General features: G+C 39.5%; 1 protein-coding gene and 1 non-coding gene across 4 annotated transcripts in view; one reads left to right on the plus strand and one right to left on the minus strand.

Moving 5' to 3' along the window:
* Nucleotides 1-21,223, plus strand: part of Met (MET proto-oncogene, receptor tyrosine kinase) — a 110,814-nt gene that overhangs the window by 289 nt on the left and 89,302 nt on the right. Inside the window, exon 1 of one of the 3 annotated variants that reach the window (XM_015488271.2) lies at nucleotides 1-189. The exons of the other annotated variants lie outside the window; for them this stretch is intronic. The gene's annotated coding sequence lies outside the window, so the exon portion shown is untranslated. The remainder of the gene's footprint in view (nucleotides 190-21,223) is intronic. 3 annotated transcript variants of the gene reach the window in all.
* Nucleotides 18,953-19,080, minus strand: LOC125611410. Its single transcript, XR_007341608.1, has one exon. It is a non-coding gene; the product is annotated as a small Cajal body-specific RNA 20 (non-coding RNA).

Here is a 21,223-nt window from a genome sequence, read left to right on the forward strand (position 1 = left end):
AGGTGACCCAGAGGCCCTCGCCGCCCGCAACGCTCCGAGAGCTTTGTGACCAGATGCGGAGCCGGGCGGAGGGCGCGAGCCAGATGCGGGGCGACAGCTGACCCGCTGCAAGGAGGCGGGGAGGCGCGGAGCGCGCGGGTGGTCCCTACGCCGCTGACTTCTCCTCTGCCGGTTCCTGGGCACTTCAAGGTAAAAAACTACAGCCCCCCACAGATCCCGCACCCCACCTCTCTTCTGCTTTCTTTTGTTCCCCTAAGAGACCTGACTGCTGTTCCAGAGGATGTAGGAGAGACTTTAGGGGCTTCGGAAACAGAAGGGATGTAGACAGAGGGAGGTGGGAACTAGAATTGGACTTGTCGCTTTCAGGGGTTGTTTCTGGTCACCTGTGTGACTTGGGCGGGAGAGGGGCCGCTGGGGCCGTAGGCGCTGAATGACTGTTATGGCCCAGCAAGTTTCAAGGCTGTGATCTGACTCAGCCCTCACAGAAAGGATCCGGTCACCCTGTCCAGGGTGATGCAGCTGGCAAGGTTTGAGCCAAGCCATTTCCTTGTTCCCAGCTCTGATTTATCTGTATTATGTGAGGGTCTTTCCAAGGGGCAGGTGTTTCGGGGACGGTGAGAATTCTTCATTTCTGGCAAACACACAGGGCTTGTGATCCATCGTTTTCAATCATACCTTACCTCTTAAGTGAAATAGATTAGAACCAGAGGTCCCTGTTTCGACTGGTGCTGGTGTTGACCCAATACAGAAAGCACCCATAAAAAGTACAATGCAGAATTTACTCCAAAGTATGGTGGTTTCCCGTTTCATATCTCTTATGTTTTAAAAAGAGCCATTTGCTATTTGGCAGTTGGAAAGGGTTCCTGGGGCTCACGCATGAATAGTTGCCTAGTGGATTTTCCCTTATCACAGTTTTATGTTCAAAGGAGCTCTTGAGCAGAATGAAATATTGTCAACTCTCTTAGGCAAAATAATCAGGATACTTTAATTGCCAAGTTAAGATGGCCCGTGAATACGAGAGGATTGGAAAAGCCAATGCAGGAGGGAATATAGACAGAATTTTAAGAAGACTGTTCACATTTTGTAGCATTGGGTGGAGATTTATTCTGTGGTTTCCATCAGCCAGACACATGCACATTGCCATGCAAATGAATTCAGAAAAACATTATTTTCCTTTATAGCTAAACTATTATAGCTGACTAATGAATTTTTGCTGCATGAAGATGATCTGAAAATGATGTACATCATGATTCTCTTTGCTACTGGGACATAAATTGTGCTTTTATGTGAACAGTGTAAGTGATGCTGGGATTATTTGCAGGTATATAGCTTTCCTTTCCAGCTAGAAGCTTCTTGGGCTTTGTTTGCAACCCGTCAAAATCCATAAAGGAAAAATGATGAGGTGCTTTAGTCTCTTGTGGCAAGTCTTTTACTTTTTGAACTGATGAATGACACAGGTAATATTTACATCATTTGTAAGAAATTTTTGTAGTACTAAAAAACGTGTCTGATTGCCTATAAAATATACTGGTAGTTTAAAATTTGTGTTCAGTTTTCAAACTTAAAAGCATAAGCCAATAGCTATTAACTTAAACATATCTTGTTTTGAGTAAGATGGGATTTATGACAGATAGAAGACCGTCTGTTGCCTACTCCTTTTTCAAAGATGCTTTGTTCTTGATCATTTGCAATACGGATTTATATTTGATGCTTTCAGAATTAGAGGATGAGGTTTATCTGAATGATAAAAATGTACCAGATGAACCATGGCCAATCACTGTGAAAGCTCAAAACTAATATTTTCACTACTTTTAAACCTACAATCAGAGAAAAATAACATTTTTCTAAGTAGAGGAAATTCCTATAATTTATTAATTCATTTTAAGACCTTATAAGCATATACCCTACAGTAATCTTGAATTTTCTTCTTAATGAGGGCTTGATTTCTTGATACATTTTAAGAATCAACTGTTGTAGCTGTTGTCAGAAACAAATAGTTCAAAATAGAATTGGTCTAGTTTTTCTTTTGCCAATCTGTATAATAGCCCCAAGTGAACTTTTCTTCTCAAATATGGTTATTTTAAAGTGAATAACTCTGAAGGACACTTTCCTCTCAGGACACCCACTTTGTCTAGTGGCTACATCAAAGCAATTTTAAGGTAGCACACACATTCAGATCGCCTCCCATCTCTCTGCTCCTTCCTTCTCGTCCTCTTCTCTTTTCTTGGTCACAACCCTTTCCAAACCCTCTGTGTCCACATTTCTCCATTCCAGTTTCCTGGTTTCTTCTTTACTGTCATTACATTTAGTGATTCTCATCAGAGCCATCTATGCTTTCTTTTCCCCGTCCCTGAGATTTCCCTTGGTTTACTATGTTTGTTCATGGGACGCCTAGTTTTCTTATTGTGCTCACTTAGGGGGAGAAAATACATGCAGAAACTTAAATGCCAGGGAATTTGTTTCTTTTTCTTGGCTGATGTATGTTGGAACTCATGTATTTGACACCAAGCCCTCAGGGCAGAGTTTTCTGCATAGGCTTTTCTCAGTGCAAAATAAATAGTCAGCTCTTAGTAATAAATGATAGGTACGCTGACTAATGTCAATTCAGGATTACTTTGATTCTCTGTTCTTAACAGACACCGAGTTGCTGCCAGGCCCACATTTGCCTCACCAAAAATAACTGAACTTTACTTTGAGTATCATATGTGCTGGGTACTAGGAGTATTTTTTCTTTAAAGGAAATAATGAATGATCTGCCCATCTGCCCCTGAAGGGTTTACAATCTAGTTATGCAGACAGGCATCACATACATAAAATGGAGTGCAAATCCATATAATCTTTAAGGGGACATTATATGAGAAAGACAGTAAGAATATTCCCATTTGCTACTAAGTAACAGAATTTTTTAAAAATCAAAAGATTTGAGTCTAGGCTTGGGATTGTGGCTCAGCAGTAGAATGCTTGCCTAGCGTATGCGAGGCCTTGGGTTCAATCCTCAGCATCACATAAAAATAAATAAATAAAACAAGGATGTTGTGTCCAACTACAACTAAAAAATAAATATATTTTTTAAAAAGATTTGAGTTTAAAGACTTTAAATTTTTCAAGCAGCTTCTTCATGTATCATCTTTCTGATACTGGGAGCTGGGTATGACTGATATTAATAGCTTAATAGTCCCATATAATAGTCAAGGAAACTGAACTTGAGCCCAACCCCATCCTCTCAATAGCACCACATACCCAAGTCATCAAGCCAGGCTCACTCTTGGAGAAATTTTTCCAACGAGTTTATCGGATGGAATCTGTAAGTTAGTGATAGATGATGAATCTAACATTTCCTGAAGTTTTTCTCATCTCCTCCCTCTCTATCTCTATTTCTCCTTTTCTCTTTTTGTAGTAGGACATACCAAGTAAAGGCCTCATTCATATGTGTGGGGTGTTCTCCTGTTATCAGATTAAAAGCTGTGAGTAATTTTGTAATCTGCACTTTCATCAGAGAGCTCATTCTCAGATATCTCTTCAGCTGTGTTAAACAGTTTAAAATATTCCCCTTGGGTTTTGTTTCAATAAAAACATCCAGTAAAATCTGACTACTTTTGCTTTTCAAGGGAAAAAATGAAGAAAGTGTTTTTATAAGCTGTAAAATATAATTGAGAGAAAAATCACACATGTGGCATTATAGCAGGAGGTGTGAGCACTGTGAAATGGGGAACAGTTAACTTTGCAATCACACACAAAGGCATATGCATTTCTTCCTGTGATTGTGTAAGTATGTGCAAGTGTGTTTATGCAGGTTACTCTTGTTGATTTTTAAATCTGTGATAAATTATGTAGCTATAGGCCTCCCAGAAATCAGCTAAAGACTCTGGGACATATACATTATATAATGGGTGATAGAACTTTAAAATGTTTCTTGTAATATAATGAAGGAAATGTGGTTAGAGAATTACCAGTTCTAATGAGAGTCAGGTTCTTATACTCTGAAAATGTGATTGAGGATTTAAGTCATTCATGCAGAATGATTTGTTGAGCACCTACTAGGCTTAGTTCTAGATATCGGTGTTTTAGTAGAGAATAAAGCAGAAAAACAACTTCTGACCTCATGATGCTCTCTTCTGTTGAGGCAAGTGAGCAATAAACATGCAAGTCAAATGTGTTACATGTTAGGTAGTGATAAGAGCTGCATGGCAGAATAAAGTGGTGAAGGAGAATAGACACCATCAAAGCTTAAGAGGGGGTAGGGTGGTGATAGAAAAATTCAGTAGCGAGGTCAGGGAAGGCCTCACATCAAAGGTTTGAGCTAGAACCTATGGAGATGGGGGTGAGTCATGTAAATATTGGTAGCACTCCTCAAGAGTTCCCTTCTCATCTTGTTTTTTTTTTTTTTTTTTCCTGGAATCATGCAGTGAACAGCTTGCACAGCTGTTCACAGAGTCTCTGGTTTTAGGGGCTGGGGAATCTGGACAATGTCCACCACAGTTACAGTTTCAAAGATGAAAATAGAGGGGCGACCCATACCTCTTGGTTTATGAGGTATGGAAAGAAATGTACAGCATTTCTCTACATTCCCCTGAGCCATGTTCCATCAGAGATATTGGTCCATTTGGACCTCCTTATTTTCTATACTGTGAACCTAGTCCACGGCCTTTGTTGCCGATCCTTTCCAAAGTATGAACCTAGAGACAGGAAAGGAGGCGATTGCTGATGTTGTGCAGCCTCTGTGCTGTGCACTTCTCTTTTCCTTCTCTTCTCTTGCCTTTCCAGTGTTAAGGAACCACGTTTGATTTTCTTCCTCCTTTCCTCCTCCCTCTGTTATGACCTATGTCCTGAATGAAGATTTGGAAATAGGTAACTTAAACGAGCAAAACTAACCGTTTCACTAGGAGCTAGTTATTGCTTGGAAAACGCCTTACCTGAGGGGACAGTCACCATTTGGCATCATGAGAGTCACCTTAAGGCTCAGGATGAGAGGCCCAGGCCCAAGCGGTACTTGGCATCTTTCAAATTTTCAAAAGAAGCTAAACATCTCCCAGTTTTAAAATGTTGATTCAGTGTCTTTAAAACACTCTAAGGCCTAAAGAGACAGAAAGTCTGCAGGCCATATTTGGCCCCTGGGGGTTCCAGGTACACACTCTGGTTCCTCACTATGTCTGCCAAGTTGTCCCCTGTGGAACCTTTGGGTCCTGTAGGATTCCGCATCGGGCACAGCCAGAGCCCCATAACCACTTCTGAAAAATATTTTATTTTTTATAATTCTCAAAATTTTCCCTTGTAAATCAAGCAATTAAAAAAAAATATTTTATAATTGATCACCTATTGTTACATACTTATTTTCTCAACTTATCAACCCACATATTGTGCATCAAGTAGGTGTATTTCTAAAGTAAAGAATAGTCTAGTTGTTTTATTCTTAAACTGAAATAGTCATTCTCTGAAATCTGAATCCATCCTAACTTTATATATGAACTTAATTCCCAAGTTCTCTCATTCAGGATAAAACCTCACATTGGAATATTGGCTTTTTTTTTTTTTTTAAATCTGACAGAACTTTGCCTGTTGTTATTCCTCTGCCATTGAAATTCAAAACTTGCACCGCCTTGCTGGTTTTGTGTGCCCTTTAAAAGCAATCAGATCAGTGTTGCAATCTATTTTTTCCAAAGGAATAAAAGCTCACAGGTTATGCACTAACTTGTTTCTTTAGTCCTAAAAAACTCGGTGAAATGCCTGGGCTAGCTGCCTTTGGAAGGCCATTGTGTTAGAAAGGAAGATTATGTACTGTATTTCTTCCTACTATTTTAAATGCAAATATAATAATGTCATGAAATGGTGCACAAACTAAGATCAGTGCCCTTTTCCTGTTTTGAAATGATCTTATGTTCCCCAGTAGTTGGAAATCTGAGACGGTACCTAGAATCTCAGGTCCAATTTTGAAGTTGAATGTAAAAGAAAGAAAGAAAAGAAACATTGGTATTGAGATCTTTCTTGCTCATCACATATCCTCAGAAAACCTCTCCTGATCAAAAGTGTGTTGTTTTCATGTGACATGTGAGTTGACAGAATTTGGCAATTTCTTATGGCTTATCGGAGGTGGGGGGAAGGGATTATCCAAATTGTTGGATAAGACCAAGGACGATTTTTAATTTTTAATATCTTATTGAAAATATCCAGAAGAACATTTAAAGCTGGAAAATTTTAACATATGATAGTAGTCTTTACAAATCTGAGAGAGAGGTGGAGTAAATTTGTTTAACAGAGGTAGGTCAAGTCCTTTGGGGCCAATTCATGTGGGAGAGAAAAAGTCAACCAAGTTTTGGGTCCAAAAGCAACTCAAACTCACTTTAAAAATTAGAAACAAAAAAATGAGTGTTGGCTTTGCTTGGGACCAGTGCATTTTCCTTCTTGAAGTTTTAAACCTAGGGGTCTTTTAAGGGAAATTTAATCCATGTGTTTTTGATTCACTAAATCTTAAGCCATTATCCATAAACTGTGTGTCCCTCTGAGCTCTTTGATGTCTCAGAAATCTTTGAAACCATGTAAGGCCCCCTTTTTTTTTGTTCCAGAAAAAAAAAAAAATAGGAAGTTGGTTTTGCTAAGGGTCAGTAAACAGCATCTTTAAAAATCCATGTTAGGTATAAAATCCTGCAACCATGACAGCATGGATGTTTGAATGAATACTAATGCATTTTTGATGTGATGTGAAAAAATATAAGTACCCTTAAAGACTGTGTACTCTGGTATTCAGTCAGAATCCTTACTAATACCAAGGAAATGATTTGGACACACCTCCTCTTTCTATTGCAATATAAAGCCCAAATATTTATAATTTTTTTTTCTTGGCACGTAGTAGGTACGCAGTAAATATTTTGTTGGGTGTTAAATGAATGACTTTTTCTTCTGCCTAGAACCTTCCGGCTAATGTCAATCTCTCTATTCAATATCAATACCCATCTGTCATGTCTTGGAACGAGACATTGTGAGTTGGTGACCTGTTTCAACAAATTTTAAAAATAAGCCATCTAACTAAATATATGACATTTATTGAAATTCATTTTGTACCATGAAGCAACTGCCTTGCAAAGAGTGCTGAAAATAGGAAGGAATTTCTAGGCTAATTTGATTAAATATTCAGTTGTTACCATATGCTTTCTGAAAATTGATTTTTCCTCTTTTGCTATTCCTGTCATCCTTCCTCCCACCTTGACATGCTTACTGATTGAAAGCTATGCACAGAAAAGGGAAGGTCACTTGCATGCATGTTCAAGCAGGCTCAGAAAATGTAATGCTATAATCATAAGTTGCCATAATACAGCAGGGAGGAGAGAGGGGTATTCAACCATAATAAAGGTGTTGCGTTTTGCTCCAAATTGCATGGATGACACATCTTTGAACTCTATTGTACAGAGGAAAACACCTTCTTACGGTTGTCAGATTTCCTGTTAGTAAGTGTGTATTTTCTGGTAACTGGACTTCCCTGGTGGACTGAGCAAAAACAGGTAGCTTTGAGAGCAGTTGAAATGCAGGTGATCAGAGTGCAGGGCTGCTTGGGACCGAAACATGGGTATTGAGATCTTTCTTGCTCATCACATATCTTCAGAAAACCTTTCCTGATCAAAAGTGTGTTGTTTTTGTGTGACATGTGAGTTGACAGAATTTGGCAATTTCTTATGGTTTGTATGAGGTGGGGGGAAGGGTAGATTACATCGTTATGGTCTTTAAGCAGACTTCCTTCGTTGACCCTGAAGGTTTATGCAATACATACATCATCATTAAAGCTTGTTCTGACATTTCATTACACATGGAACTATATAAGGGAGTAACTTATTTGTACAGTGTAGACATCTTAATTTTTATTTCTATGGTTGGCTGAAACTACCAGTAATAATCATGTATCAATGTGTACACATTCACATTTAGAAGATTTTTTTAAAATCCAATTAAAAGATCTCATGCCTCAATAAATGAACAAATACCTCTTTATTTGTACATTTGGGAAGAGGTATTTCAATTTTAAGAACATTTTTCATAATTACTCTCATACCACAGATATTAAAAATAGATGATAAAGGAGAGGACCTGGAGGTTTTGATGAGGTATTGGGTTGATGACATAAAGGGTTAATAGTGGGTGAAGACATGAAGGGTCAAGGGCATGGGTACATTCTAAGTCATGAGTAGTGTTGCAAGTGAACCAGACAGCCTGTCTTCTAAATGGGAAAGAGACAGGTTAAAATGGGAAATAAGGAGAAACTCACAGAAAAATGATAGGGCACATGGTAAGCAAAGTCTAAGCTTGCCCTCTACTTCTGTCTTATGTGGCTGGATTCTGGGAGAAGATACACTGTCATCTATTCTGTGGTTTGTTTTCCCCCAAATTCATGAGTAGTGTACTTGGTCCCAGGGTGGTGGTATTGGGAAACAGTGGTGCACCATTAAGAGGTGGGTTGTAGTAGGAGGTCCATATGATGCGGAATCATGCCCTCAGAAGGGATTGTGGGACTCCAGGGTCTCAGGCTCCTGGCTTCTTGTGTGAGCACTTACTGTGACACTATTCACCATGAGGTCTTGCCAGAAGTGAGACAGTGCAGGCACCCTGCCCTTGAACCCAAAACTGTGAGCTAAGTCAACCTTTCTCTATGAAGTTAGCCGCTTCTGGTATTTCATTGTAGTAGCACAAAGTTGATTAATTTGGTCTTTTCAGTCCTAAATCAGACCTTGTAGTGTGTCCTACCCCTTAGCTACTAGTAAGAATAGCATGAGTACAAACAGAAGCATAAACAGCTGACTGTCAGTGGCGTATCCCAAGTACTCTATTATCTACTTTCACAGACTCCATATAAAATTACATCTTTAATATAAGGAAGTCATAATATTAAAAGAAAAATCAACAAGTTTATAAATGTTTTACGTCATTTTCATGACTGAAATCTTTTTGGTATATTTCCTCATTATGATGTATTAATTACTGCAGGGATCAAAACTTATGACCCATAAACATCATATCTATAATCAGTTTCCATTGTAATATCACCTGCTGGGGATGTGAACTAACATTCCTTGAAGATATTATCTTGAAGCCATTTCTTTGGGCTTTGACTATACAAAGTTCAAGCCAAAGCATATATGGGAATTACATATTCTAAACGCAGATGCAGATGGTTATCTAAAGTCTGAAGGAAAGCTCATATCAGGGTCTGCCTTCTCTCACTGACTTTTTAAAGCCCCCTTAGGTGAGCAGCTGTCAGCTAACTGTGGCTTCACATTCAGGAAGAATTCCTCCCATTGCAGCCAGAGACTACTGTCCAGAGAGAGCCCACGGGCTAACCACTATCTAGTTAGGACCACAAACAAACAAAATCCATTTTGGACCTGGGTGAACCTTTGAGCTTAAAATATTACCTGAGCTATTATTGTTGTCTTTAAATGAGCATCAAATAGTACAATTTTAAAGTTTTCTTGAATGACATAAAGAAGCAGCCAAAGCAGAGATTGTTGACAGGAAAAAAAAAAAAAAAAGTTTCCTTCTAACAGAAATGAATATGCATTTTGGACTTTTCAAAAATTCTCTTTCCATCTTGTCAAAATTAAGAGACTTCTAAATTTTATTTTAGTCTCATTAACACATTACTTGGATTGTTCATTGAAATCTGTACATCAAGGCCCAATGATTTTAGATTTTCTTCTGGTCTTCAAAGAGCTTACCAAAAAAAAAAAAAAAAAAAAAAGTTCTTTAAATCACCAGAAAAGTGCAGATAAAACTCCAGACAGTTTCATTAATGACAATGAAAGGTGACAGCCCTTGAATCTATGTCATAAGTTGATTAATTACTTTCCAAATGTTATTAAAGATTCTAAATGAATAACTAGACTGGTATTCAGGACAAAGGCTCTCCCACAATTCCTAAATGGGGTTTTAATTTTCAGAGATAAATGATCATTATATCTAATTAATTTCTTAAACATCTTTAGACTGTTGGCATTATTGAGAGAAGAGTATCTGTTTCAATATATTTTCTTTTCCTTGAAGTTGTTCCTTTCAGATTTCAATAAAGCTGGTTTTGAAATAAAAATAATCAAATGCTGGCATTTCCTGTTAATAAAGGCCCATAGATCTGATGAATTATGTAAACATTACAAGGAATTTACTACCTAGATCATAACCGTATAACCATTTAGTACCTAAGACTTAGCTGACTGTGTACACACATAATGGGAATGGCACTGTGCATTCAGATAAGGATTGTTTAAGTCAATTTTTGTTCCTGTTTTAGTTACTTGAACCAATCCACTGCATTCACTTCTCTTACTAGCAAATCGGGTTTCTTGTGTCTAGTCCCATTTTCCCCCAGACTCACTGTAGTGATGGCAGACACTCACCATTTTCCAAAGCTCATGGATGTCTTTGGCTCCCTTTATTTGCAGTGTAAGATTTCCTCTCGTATTTAGAGAGTAACAGAAGCTCACATGGTTTCCGTGTCACCCATTATTACCTCCTTGCTTCCATCTTAAAGATTGAAATGGGCTTTTCAACCTGTTGCCCTGGTTCCGTTTTCCCCCACATCTTTGGTCACTTTGCTCCATCTATCCAGCCCTCTCTGTGTACCCTTTCCAGCTTTCAAGATTCCTTCACCTTTCATTACTCATTAGCTCTTTTACTCAATTTGCTGCTGCTTCAAGAAATAAATAAAACACAAATGTAAGGCAAGTAGTCACTCGTATTTCTCTTTATCCTTTTAAAAAACAATCTTGAAAATAAATTTCTAACCTATTTTCTCTACTTTCATTATTCCCATTCATTCCTTAACTCGTTTAACTCAAGTAGACTCTTTCATGCATCCAAGAAAGCCTCCTCACTAATCCCCAGTATCCTCCACATTGCTAAATCTAATGGACATTGGTTTTTGTCTCACTTGACTCTCCTGTGGAATACACTGTATTTACACACTATATATCTTAGTCCTCCCTTCCTTAAAGTTCTTTAGTTTTGGGGGGAAAAAATTCAAACTTTTCCTCTTACTGCTCTGTATTTAAATGTTTATTTCTGTCTTTTAGAATAAAGTTTGACTCTCCCTTATCTGAAATACTTGGGACCAGAAATGTTTCATATTTTTGGATTTTTTCCAGATTTTTGAAATATTTGCATAGACTTTACCGATTGAACATTCCCAATCCCCAAATCCAAAATGCTCTGAAATTCAGAACTTTTGAGCATTTCAGCATTCAAAAGATTTCAAATTATGGAGGATTTTGGATTTTGGATTCTCATTTGAGGGATGCTCAACTTGTATTAATTCAGATTCTAATCTCCTTGAGATTCCATCTGAATTCTTCCTTTCCACTCATTGAACATACCCTGGTTTGTCTCTCTTACTTCAATGACTTCAAATACACTAATGGACCTGTGGATCCCACATTGCTGTTTTTGCTTCCTCTTTTTCATAGACCACCATCGGTAGGTTGTTATTTATTTTATAGACACTGCTACTTAAATAACTAAAACAGATACCTCAGAGTTATTAACTAAACTAATTACTTTTTGTCTCCAAGCTCTCCACTTCCTATTTTCCTTACCTTTGTTTACGATACCCTATACAGACATTTTTGAGCCTTCCTCAACATCTCAGTCTCTCCTATGGTCCAAATCCATGTTGAATCATTGACACATACATTTTTTTTCCTCTCTAATGTCTTTCTAATCTAGTCTTCTTTTTCAATTTATATTGCCAAAATTTTTGTTCAAGATCATTCTTTCACATGTGAATTCATTCTGTTACCTCTTCATTTGACAAATGCTTACCAAGTGCCATGTAATGGCAGTAACATGGGGGCTAAAACTGGAGCTCATGGTCTAGTAGGAGACAGATAAATAAATTACAGCAAGACAGGCTAGATCAGGAGAAGGCAGATGTGATATATAAGCACATGAGAGTGTTCTCATTCCCATACTAGAAGATGAGAATAGATCAGAGAAGCCTTCCGAGAAGAAGTGCTACCTAAGGTGAAACTTGAAAGAGACGGAGGGTTATCCAGGTAAAATTGAAGACAAAAGTGTTCCATAACAATTGATCCCCATGTGTTGACATCTAGAGTTATGAGAGCATGTGTCTTTCTTCAAGAACTGGAAGAGGGCAGGGTGACTAGTAGGGCAATGGTAAGAGGTAAGATTGGAGAGTCAGACAGAAGCTGAGTCATGCATGACTTTTCAGCTCTGCTCAGGAATTGACCTTTTGTTTTGTAGAGAAAGACATATATTGTCAATTTAGAAAAATATCTCTTATACATTGGGGAACAGATTATCAAGGCAAGAGTAGAGAAGGAAGACCAGTTAAGTTGTTGACCGAAGTGACACTGCCTTGAATGCTGAAAAGGGAAGAAAATGGACAGATCTCAAACACCTGGAATGGGAGTCATGGAAGATATCCTGGGAATTTGAGAAACGTTAAGCATTGCAGGAGTTGGCTTTTTGTCACTGTAGCCAAAATACCTAACATGAAGAACTAAAAGGAAAAGATTTACTTTGACTTATGGTTGTCGAAGATTCGGTCCATGGTTGATTATCACCATTACTCTGGGACTGAGGTGAGGCAGAACATCATGGCAGAAGGAGGTGGCAGAGGAAAGCTGATTAGTTCATAACAGCCACTGGTAAGCAGAGAGAAAGAGAGAGAGAAAGGGCCTGGAGAGAAGATAAACCCTTTTTAGGCGTGACCCCAGTGGCTTTCCTCCAACTAGTTCTGCCTTCCAGTAGTTCATTCAGCCATCAGTGGATTAATCTACCTGGGAGGTCAGAGTTCTCATGATGCAATCACTTCGCCAAAATCCCAGCTCTGAACACATGAAACTTTGGAGGACATTCCAGATTCAAACCACAACAGGCACTGAGGTAGGATACGAGTAGAAGAGCAGGTTTCGCAATTGTAGACAGAGCTGTCACAAGGATATCCAGTGGCTCCTTCTTTGTCTCATCCTCTTCTTCTCAGTCTGATAGCTTTGGTGGCCCCAGAACTGAGTTCTCATCTTTCATTCTCCACACTCTTTTCTCTGGTGGCCTCATCCAGTCACAGGACTTTTCATCATCTATATGTTGACAGTTTTTTTAATTTAAATCACTAGACCAGGTATTCTTCAAGACACGGAACCAGAAAGGTTCCCACTCCCTGCCAGCATCTCCACCTGGCTACTAAAACAGCATCTCAACAGTAAAGAAAATCAAACTGGTCTCAGCCCATCATGCCCTTGGTTTTCTCAATGCCTACTCATTGCTTCATCCACCAGCTTCTCCATGCCAATAACTGGCAAAGTCATTCTTCCTGTTATGAAATCCAAAATCTTTGGAGTATTCTTGTTTCCTTCCCACTCCCCCGCCGCCACTCCTTGTATCCAAGTCATCAGAAAATCCTATTAGCTCTGTCTTCAAAATATAATCAGAAGTCAGCCAGTACTCATCAATCACCGCTCCCTTGTCTCAGGCCATGACCACTGCTCACCTGGGCTGCCTTAGAAGTCTGCCAGCTGGCCTCATTATTTCTACACTGCCACCAGCAGTCTATCTCACACATGGCCAAGGTGATTCCATTCAAATAGTCTTTCCCTTCCTTAGTGCTCTGCATGGACTCCCCATTTTCTACAGTAAAAGCCTGAATCTCATAGTGGCTTATAGGGCCCTATACACTGTGATTCTTTGTCCTCTCTGATGTCACCTGTCAGTCACTATTAGGGTTTAGATATTAGGTGTCCCCCAAAAGCTCATGTGTGAGACAATGCAAGAAAGTTTAGAGGCGAACTGATTGGGTTATGAGAGCCTTAACCTAATCAGTTCATTAATCCCCTGGTAGTGATTAACTGGGTGGTAACTGTAGGCAGGTAGGGTGTGGCTGGAGGAGGTGGATCAATAGGGGCGCACCCTTTGGGTTTATATTTTGTCTGTGGTCAAGGGAGCTATTTCTCTCTCCCTCTCTCTTCCTCTCTCCCTCCCATCTCCCTCCCACACTCCTCGATCTCCTTTCTGGTTCCATGTCCTGAGTTGCTTTCCTTTGCCACACTCTCCTGCCATGATGTTCTGCTATACCGTGGGCCCAGAGTAATGGAGTCAGTCATCTGTGGACTGAGGCCTCTGAAACTGTGAGCCCAAAGTAAACTTTTCATCCTCTAATTATTTTTGTCAGGTGTTTTGGTCACAGCAGTTAAAAAGCTGACTCAAACAGTCACCAAGTTCCAGGTTGACTGTTCTCCAAGCCTCAGACAAACCAGGCTTGCTCCCATTTTCTTGCCTCTTCCCAGAAATATCTTCTCATATCTCCGATGGCTGAATCCTTCCCTCCCACAACACTTTTCTCAGAAGCCACCTTCCCAGTTTTAAACATTATAGACTGCTTCCCCTCTCCCTTCAGGCACTCCTGATTCCCCCAACTCTACTTTCGTTCCCCCATAAAGCTTATCAACTTCTAATCCACTACTATGCAATTGACTTATTTTTAATTACTTGTTGTCTGGATCCCCCTGTTAGCAAGTATGTTCCACAAGGAACAGATGTGTTCGTTTTGTTTAGTGATGTTTCCCAAACACCTGGCACATAGTAAGGCCTCAATAAATACTTACTGAATGTAATCTTAAGTAGCTTTTAGAGAGGGGATCAAAAATGGCAGATTAGAGGAAGGATGCACTTTCCGGGTGCTCAGTAGCTCATGAGTCAGGCTGCTAGTATACTGCTTCTCAGTGAGGTTGGCGACAAGGAATTCACTACTGGACAGTCAGGGAATTATAGAGACACAGAAATTTGTGTGCTTTGAACAAGGGACAAGAAAGAATATATTGGAAACTAGACTGGTGATAGAAGTGCTGCTGAAGAGATCTGTTTTACTCAGGCTTTTTTTGCTTCTGTGACTAAAAGACCTGAAAGAACAATTTTAGAGGAGAAAAAGTTTATTTGGGGCTTACTGTTTCAGAGGTCTCAGTCCATAGACAGCTGGCTCCATCCCTCAGGGCTTGAGGTGAGGCAGAAAATCATGGAGGAAGAGTATGACAGAGGAAAGCAGCTCACAAAAGAGAAATTCCACTCACCAGATACAAAATATATGTCCCAAGGACATACCCCTGGTGCCCACCTCCTCCAGCCACACCCTACCTGCCTTCAGTTACCACTCAGTTAATCCCCATCAGGGGATTGTTGCATTGTCTCATATATGAGCTTTTGGGGAACACCTAATATCTAAACCATAACAAGATGGATTTCTGGACGCAGATGTAATATGAACACACAGATCCAGACATATTCATTTTGCTCTCTGTCTCCATCCTCATGCCTGGACAGATGCAATGATCTCTGGAGTGTCTTCTGGCCTGTAGTTCCTTCCCACCTCAATCCATGTAGATTGTTACCCAAAGGGATATATATGCTGATTTCTGTCTCCTGCTTAATACCTTCCAGTAACTCCCTCCATAGATAAAATACAGAGAGACCCCCACCCCCCCACCGCAAACAGGATACATCTTTGATGTGGCCCCAGGCTAACCTTCCATTCCAGCTTCATCCACTGCCAACCCATCTCACACAGCCTCTATGTGAGTTTTAGCTCATAGGCACCCTTGCACATTGCGCCCCCGCCTCCATGTGCCTGTGTAAAGTTCTGCTCTGCCCAAAGGACCCATGCTGAGCCACTCCAATGCCCCTGCAGGGCTGAGCTCAAGCCATATCTCCTTTCTGAAATTCTCCTCCTACCCCTTCTCTATCTGCACAATTAGCTCTTCTTCCCTGTGTGCTCCTACAGTGACATCCTCAGGACACCCTGGGAGGGTGGTGAGCTGGAGGTAGAGATTCACAGTCAATACCTAGATTCGTTGGAAAAGTTATTTTTTTCTTTTTTTAATGACTTGCCCTTTCTTTGCCCTTCCTGTTTCTCTTTGAACCTCTGTTCCCAAGCACACATACACACAAACTGTCCTGTCCTGATTAATTTTTCCTTAAATTCATCAGTTGTGCCGGTCACAGTGGCATACAAATATAATATCAGTGGCTTGGCAGACTGAGACAGAAGGATTACAAATTCAAAGCCAACCTCAGCAACTTAACAAAAACCCTAAGCAATTTAATGGAATCCTGTCTCAAAAGGGGGCAGAGGAGTGGGGCAGCTGGGGATATGGTTCAGTGGTTAAGTGCCCCTGGGTTCAATCCCTGGTACCAAATTAAAAAAAAAAAAAAATGATCAGTTATTCCAAATAAAAAATTGATCAGTTATTATAAATGCAGTGCTGAGCACAGTTGTTTTTAAGTTGTGCTAACCTTTTAGTTTATTGATTTTTTTTAAGAATCCAGAGTGTTCACTGAGTTTTAGAAATTGGATTCTGTACTTATTTTTCTGTACTGTCATATTTTCATGAGAATCGGTTTTCTTGGCATTCTCTGTTTATTTAAAAGTATTTAAAATTTTGTAGAAAATTTTTTCCCAACAATCTAGGTATTGACTGCTTCTTATTTTCTGATGACACATTGATCTCAACACAATGCTGTTGATATGCTTTTAAATTTTCTTCAAACATAATTGCATTATGTTCATCCAAGAAGTCCTCGCCTCAACAAACATGGCCAGATTTGTGAGTTCCTTCCATTCATATTTTTCTGACCTCTTAACAGTTCTCTTCTACTTTGCTTGAAAATGAAAATGTCTTGTTGACAAAATTTGCCTTCAAAAAGAGAGCCTAGTTCATTCCACTTTGACTTGATAGCATTGACTTTCAAAAAAAAAAAAAAATGTCCTTAGGTCCTTAGGCGTGAGCAAAATAAAAATCAGAATTAAGCAAAAATGCTGGTGCAAGGAGACACCCCGCCCACCCATTGGACCACTCCACGTTTCAAGGCCTCTGGAGTCTGGCCTCTGGCCACCCTTATGCCTCTCCCCTTACTCTCTTCCCCAGAGGTTGGTTTCACTTTCTTTATATGACTGCCACCCTAAGAATGGGACCCACTCACTGCTGGCATTCCCCCATGGCCATTTGATTTCTGCTTTTGGTAAAGCCAGAGAAATTGGTCAACCCCTTACTGAGCACACCTCTCCCATTTGGAATTGTAGCTTGCCTTCTGCGGAGCACAATGCAGCCCCTGAGCAGGGAATGTCTGATTCATTAGTGAGTAATGTGCCAGTTTCCTCCCCAACTTGTCTCCTTTAGCATTTCACATTCTGACTATTCAGTCAGGTTTATCTTCTTAAAGCCCTGCATTTGAATGCCATGAGAAAAGGTTACACGATTATTTTAACTGGCATATATAGATGCATCTCAAGTGAGATTTGTGGGTTTACACTATTTGTTGCTCCTGTAGTAATTGAACACTCTGGTAGCATTTCTACTCAGTCCAACTTATAAAATTACATTCATCCATTAGACTGAAAAACATGAAATAATACTTTCAATTACAAGCATTTTAGCACTTCCTTAAGAGTGGGGAGGTTCAACCTTCACATTTACAAGGGCAACAAAACATTCATTTCTGACCTACAGTTTATTAATGGGACAAATGCTTGTCCTGTCAATCAAGGCTCTGACAGTTCAATGAATTTTCTGAACAGTATTTTTTATAATATGCACAATGGTAAAACAAATGTGCATTTCTTCTTCTTTCCCAGAGTTGGGTACTTTCCACCATTCTTGAAAGGACAAAGATGTTTGTTAATAGATTATGAATTTATGAGTGATGATCTTGAGAACATAATGGCATCCTGTTCTTTTTATCTTGACTCTTGTATCAGGGTTGAACAATGATCTCAATCATGTATCATAACTGGAAAATGCACAACTGGCATTTTCTTATGTGAAGATTCAGTCGTTTTCAACTTTTAAAATGATTATTAGAAAAAAGAATGCAATACTGGATAAGAATCTGAATAAAAGTACTCTCTCTCTTCCAAAGACGCATTTGTATAATAATTAAGAAATAGTGTTTTAGGCAGATTCTAGAAAATCTTAATCTTAACACATGGAAATTATTCTAATGCCACACTTAACTTGTTTTCTTCTGTAGCTGTTTATATTTGAATCTTATAATAAATAAAATGTCCAAATCTAGGAGCACTTTTTATGTTTCAGAAATTTCATGCCATGTATAGGCTGGTTTCTACAGTAGAACTTTTGAGTTAAAGACTTTGCTAGACCTTTACATGATATTTGAAACCACCTGTCAGGAACAGATTACCCTGGTAATCACTTTTTTTTTTTTTTCTACGCAAAGTGGTTTATTGCTTTTAGAACAAAACAAGAAATCCTTATAACTTGTTTAGTGAAAATAATTTTAGAACTTTTCTAAAATACTATGTTGTCAACTGCAGAAGTAATCACTTCAAAATAGAAAACTTCCTGGGGGCGAGAGCTGAGCTGGCGGCTCCCATGATGGGTCGGAGCTGTCCAGAGGTGGCCGCCACTTAGAAGCGCGGCTTGCGCTTGCGGCCGGTGTACTGAGTGTCGGGTCGGACTTCCTTGCCCTGACGTCTGCGGCGCTCCTTCTTCTCCAGCACCCACTCTCGGCTCTTCCTCACTAGGCCTTGCCTTGCCAGCCTGTAGGGAACCCTGGGCCAGAGGCGTGGCCATGAGTGGTGGACTGAGCTGCCCCTCGGCACATGCTGACAGTTTGGGAGTTTTCCCCCAATAAAGGTGGTCTCTCACTGCCCCCTCCTGCAAGTACTCCCTCTTCCATGATGGTGCGTCCCCAGGACAGCCCCCTTCCTAGTACAGGTGCTGGGGCCAGAGGTGTGCGGCCTTCACTTGGCATCTCTGTGGCAACTGTGCTGGGTGCACGTACTTCCTGCCTCTAGGGGCTGCACTACTTTGGGGCCAACTTTGGCCAAGAGCAGGTCAGTACTGGCAGTGCCAAGGAAAGCCAGAGGCCCCCTGCCTAGGGCTGCCACAGGGGGCCCTGGTGGTCCTGTGGAGTTGGGATGCCTGGAAGTGACCAAAGGGCTCCCAGCCACTCATGTCTGAGGTAGGAAAACAAGACTACCAGGCTCCCAGCAGCCCTGACGAGGACCTCAAAGACTAATCTTGGCCCCCAGCTCTGGCTGAGGAGACGAGAACCCCACAGCGCCACGGGAGAGAGGCCACCTGGTAATCACTTTTATAACAGCGTGTTTTAGATATATAGCAGCAAAAAAAAAAATTATATGTTGTTTGCAATATATATGTGCTACAGAAATCTTAAAAATCTGTTCTACCTCAAAGATAACTAGGTTTCATTGGAATCTTTTTAATCTGAGTACTGTTGGGAAGAAAATGATTATGCCCTTATTATTCTCTGATTGTGTACAAATAGAACTATCCTGTAAAATACCTTTAGGGTACTTACTTAAACTAAAAAATATATATATTCAGTGTTTCTCTGAAATTCAGATTTCAGATTTCCCTGGGCTTCTTGCATCTTTACTTCCTGAATCTCAGTGGAGATAAGGGCTTACTCATTTAAAGAGGTAAAGTAATGGTTCCTATTTGCTTTCCTTCCTCAATATGGGAGGCCCTTGCCATGGCCTGTCTCATCTTGAAGGACAACTTAAGGATTTCAAGAGCTTGAAACAGGAAAACCACAAGATGGCCAAAGGGTGGGAAATACGGAGTGACTCTATTTCAACTGTCTATAGGAACAGGAAGGTGAAGAAGCAGTCAACAGGTGTATGGAGTGGTCTCACCCTGGGCACTGGTCCACTTCCTCATTTTTGTTGAGGGCAGGTAAAAACTGGCTAAAACACAACTCAGGATACATAGAAGCTGTGTTTATCAACGCCAGGATGTGCTGCAGAAACGAAATGCCAGCGTCTCTCAAAATCTATCTCTAACCTCTTGGCCAGCCCACAAAGTGTGGAAGAAAAAACTGACTCTCAGACTCAGAGGGTATGAAAATGGCAAGGCCCAGACACATCTCACCCTGAAGCCCCACTATCTCGTGAGCTCTTGGGAAGAATGTTATAAAAACATGTTATTAAGCTCAAATAAGCATCATATATTTTTAAAAAATATATGGATCATTTAAATGTGGACATGTCAAAAGTCCTGAAGATTCCTTTGTGCCCTTGACTCACTGTTAAAAATCATTGCCAAAATACTATCTGGTTGCATTAGAAAGAAATTTTGAAACGGTGTATTGTTCTATCTTTCTAAAGTCAACTTAGGCTAACAGTGTTAAATCTTTAGGTGAAAGAATCAAACATTGAGCAAAACACATTTTAAGATTTGCTTTCTGAGCAACCCTGTTGTTACATTCACTTTTCTATTTAGGTTACAGATTTAGATTATAGAGTTTATCCTACTGTCTCTAAATCAATGGACTATGCACCCTTTGTAGGCAGAAATTCTCAGTATAAACTAGTGCATGGCATGTAATGGGTGCTTACAAATATCTGATTAATATTGTGTGATATAATGTAATATGACTTCAGAAGTAATGAGTGTTTATAAATACAGTACTTTAAATGTCATCAGAAATCTCCTATTGGAATCTTTTTTTCTATAACTTTGTTTTTATGGTCCCACTTTTAAAGCTAATGGAAATAATATAAATGTAGAGAGAGAGCTAGAAATTTTCCTTAGAATTTCACTCTGGCAAATCTTCCTGGAGATTTAACCATGACTGTTTTTATGGCTGCAATTTCCTTATTATGGAGCCTCAGCCATTTTTCTTTTCCATCATCATAAATCTGTTTTATACACTTAAAAGCAGTATTGAAATATTTTCTTCTTTTTATATCTCGACTCTTCGCTTAGATACATTATTTTCATCTTGAGATTATGTTATATAAATATTGTAGAAGACTTTGAAATTATATAGTAGGAAAAGATCAGTATACCCCCTCAGAGATTTTAGCTGATAGATTCCCAAGAGCAAAGTGAAAGATTTAATTATTCAAGTAAGTAAAGAAACCACCTTTGTCCCAGTTACTTGAATATTTTACATTAAATTGCTTTTACATACTCAACCTTGTGTTTAAACTCTCAAGCTTGTGGTATTTTCTCCTAATATTGTTTGCTCAGAACTTTTTCAGAGGCAAGGAATAAAAGAATCATTGTGAAACTGTTGATAAAAAAAAAAGAAAGAAGAAGAAATTTTACTGGCTGCCATTAGCTTGAGACATGGTTGGATATAGATGCTCAAACAATAGCATCAGGAGCCTGTCTCTCTACATGTCTGGCCCTCCTGCTGCTTGCATCAGTTTCTTTTTTTTTTTTTTTTTTTTTTTTTTTTTTTTTTTTTTTTT

Source organism: Marmota marmota, unplaced genomic scaffold, assembly GCF_001458135.2.
Source record: "Marmota marmota marmota unplaced genomic scaffold, marMar, whole genome shotgun sequence".
Lineage (NCBI taxonomy): Eukaryota > Metazoa > Chordata > Mammalia > Rodentia > Sciuridae > Marmota > Marmota marmota.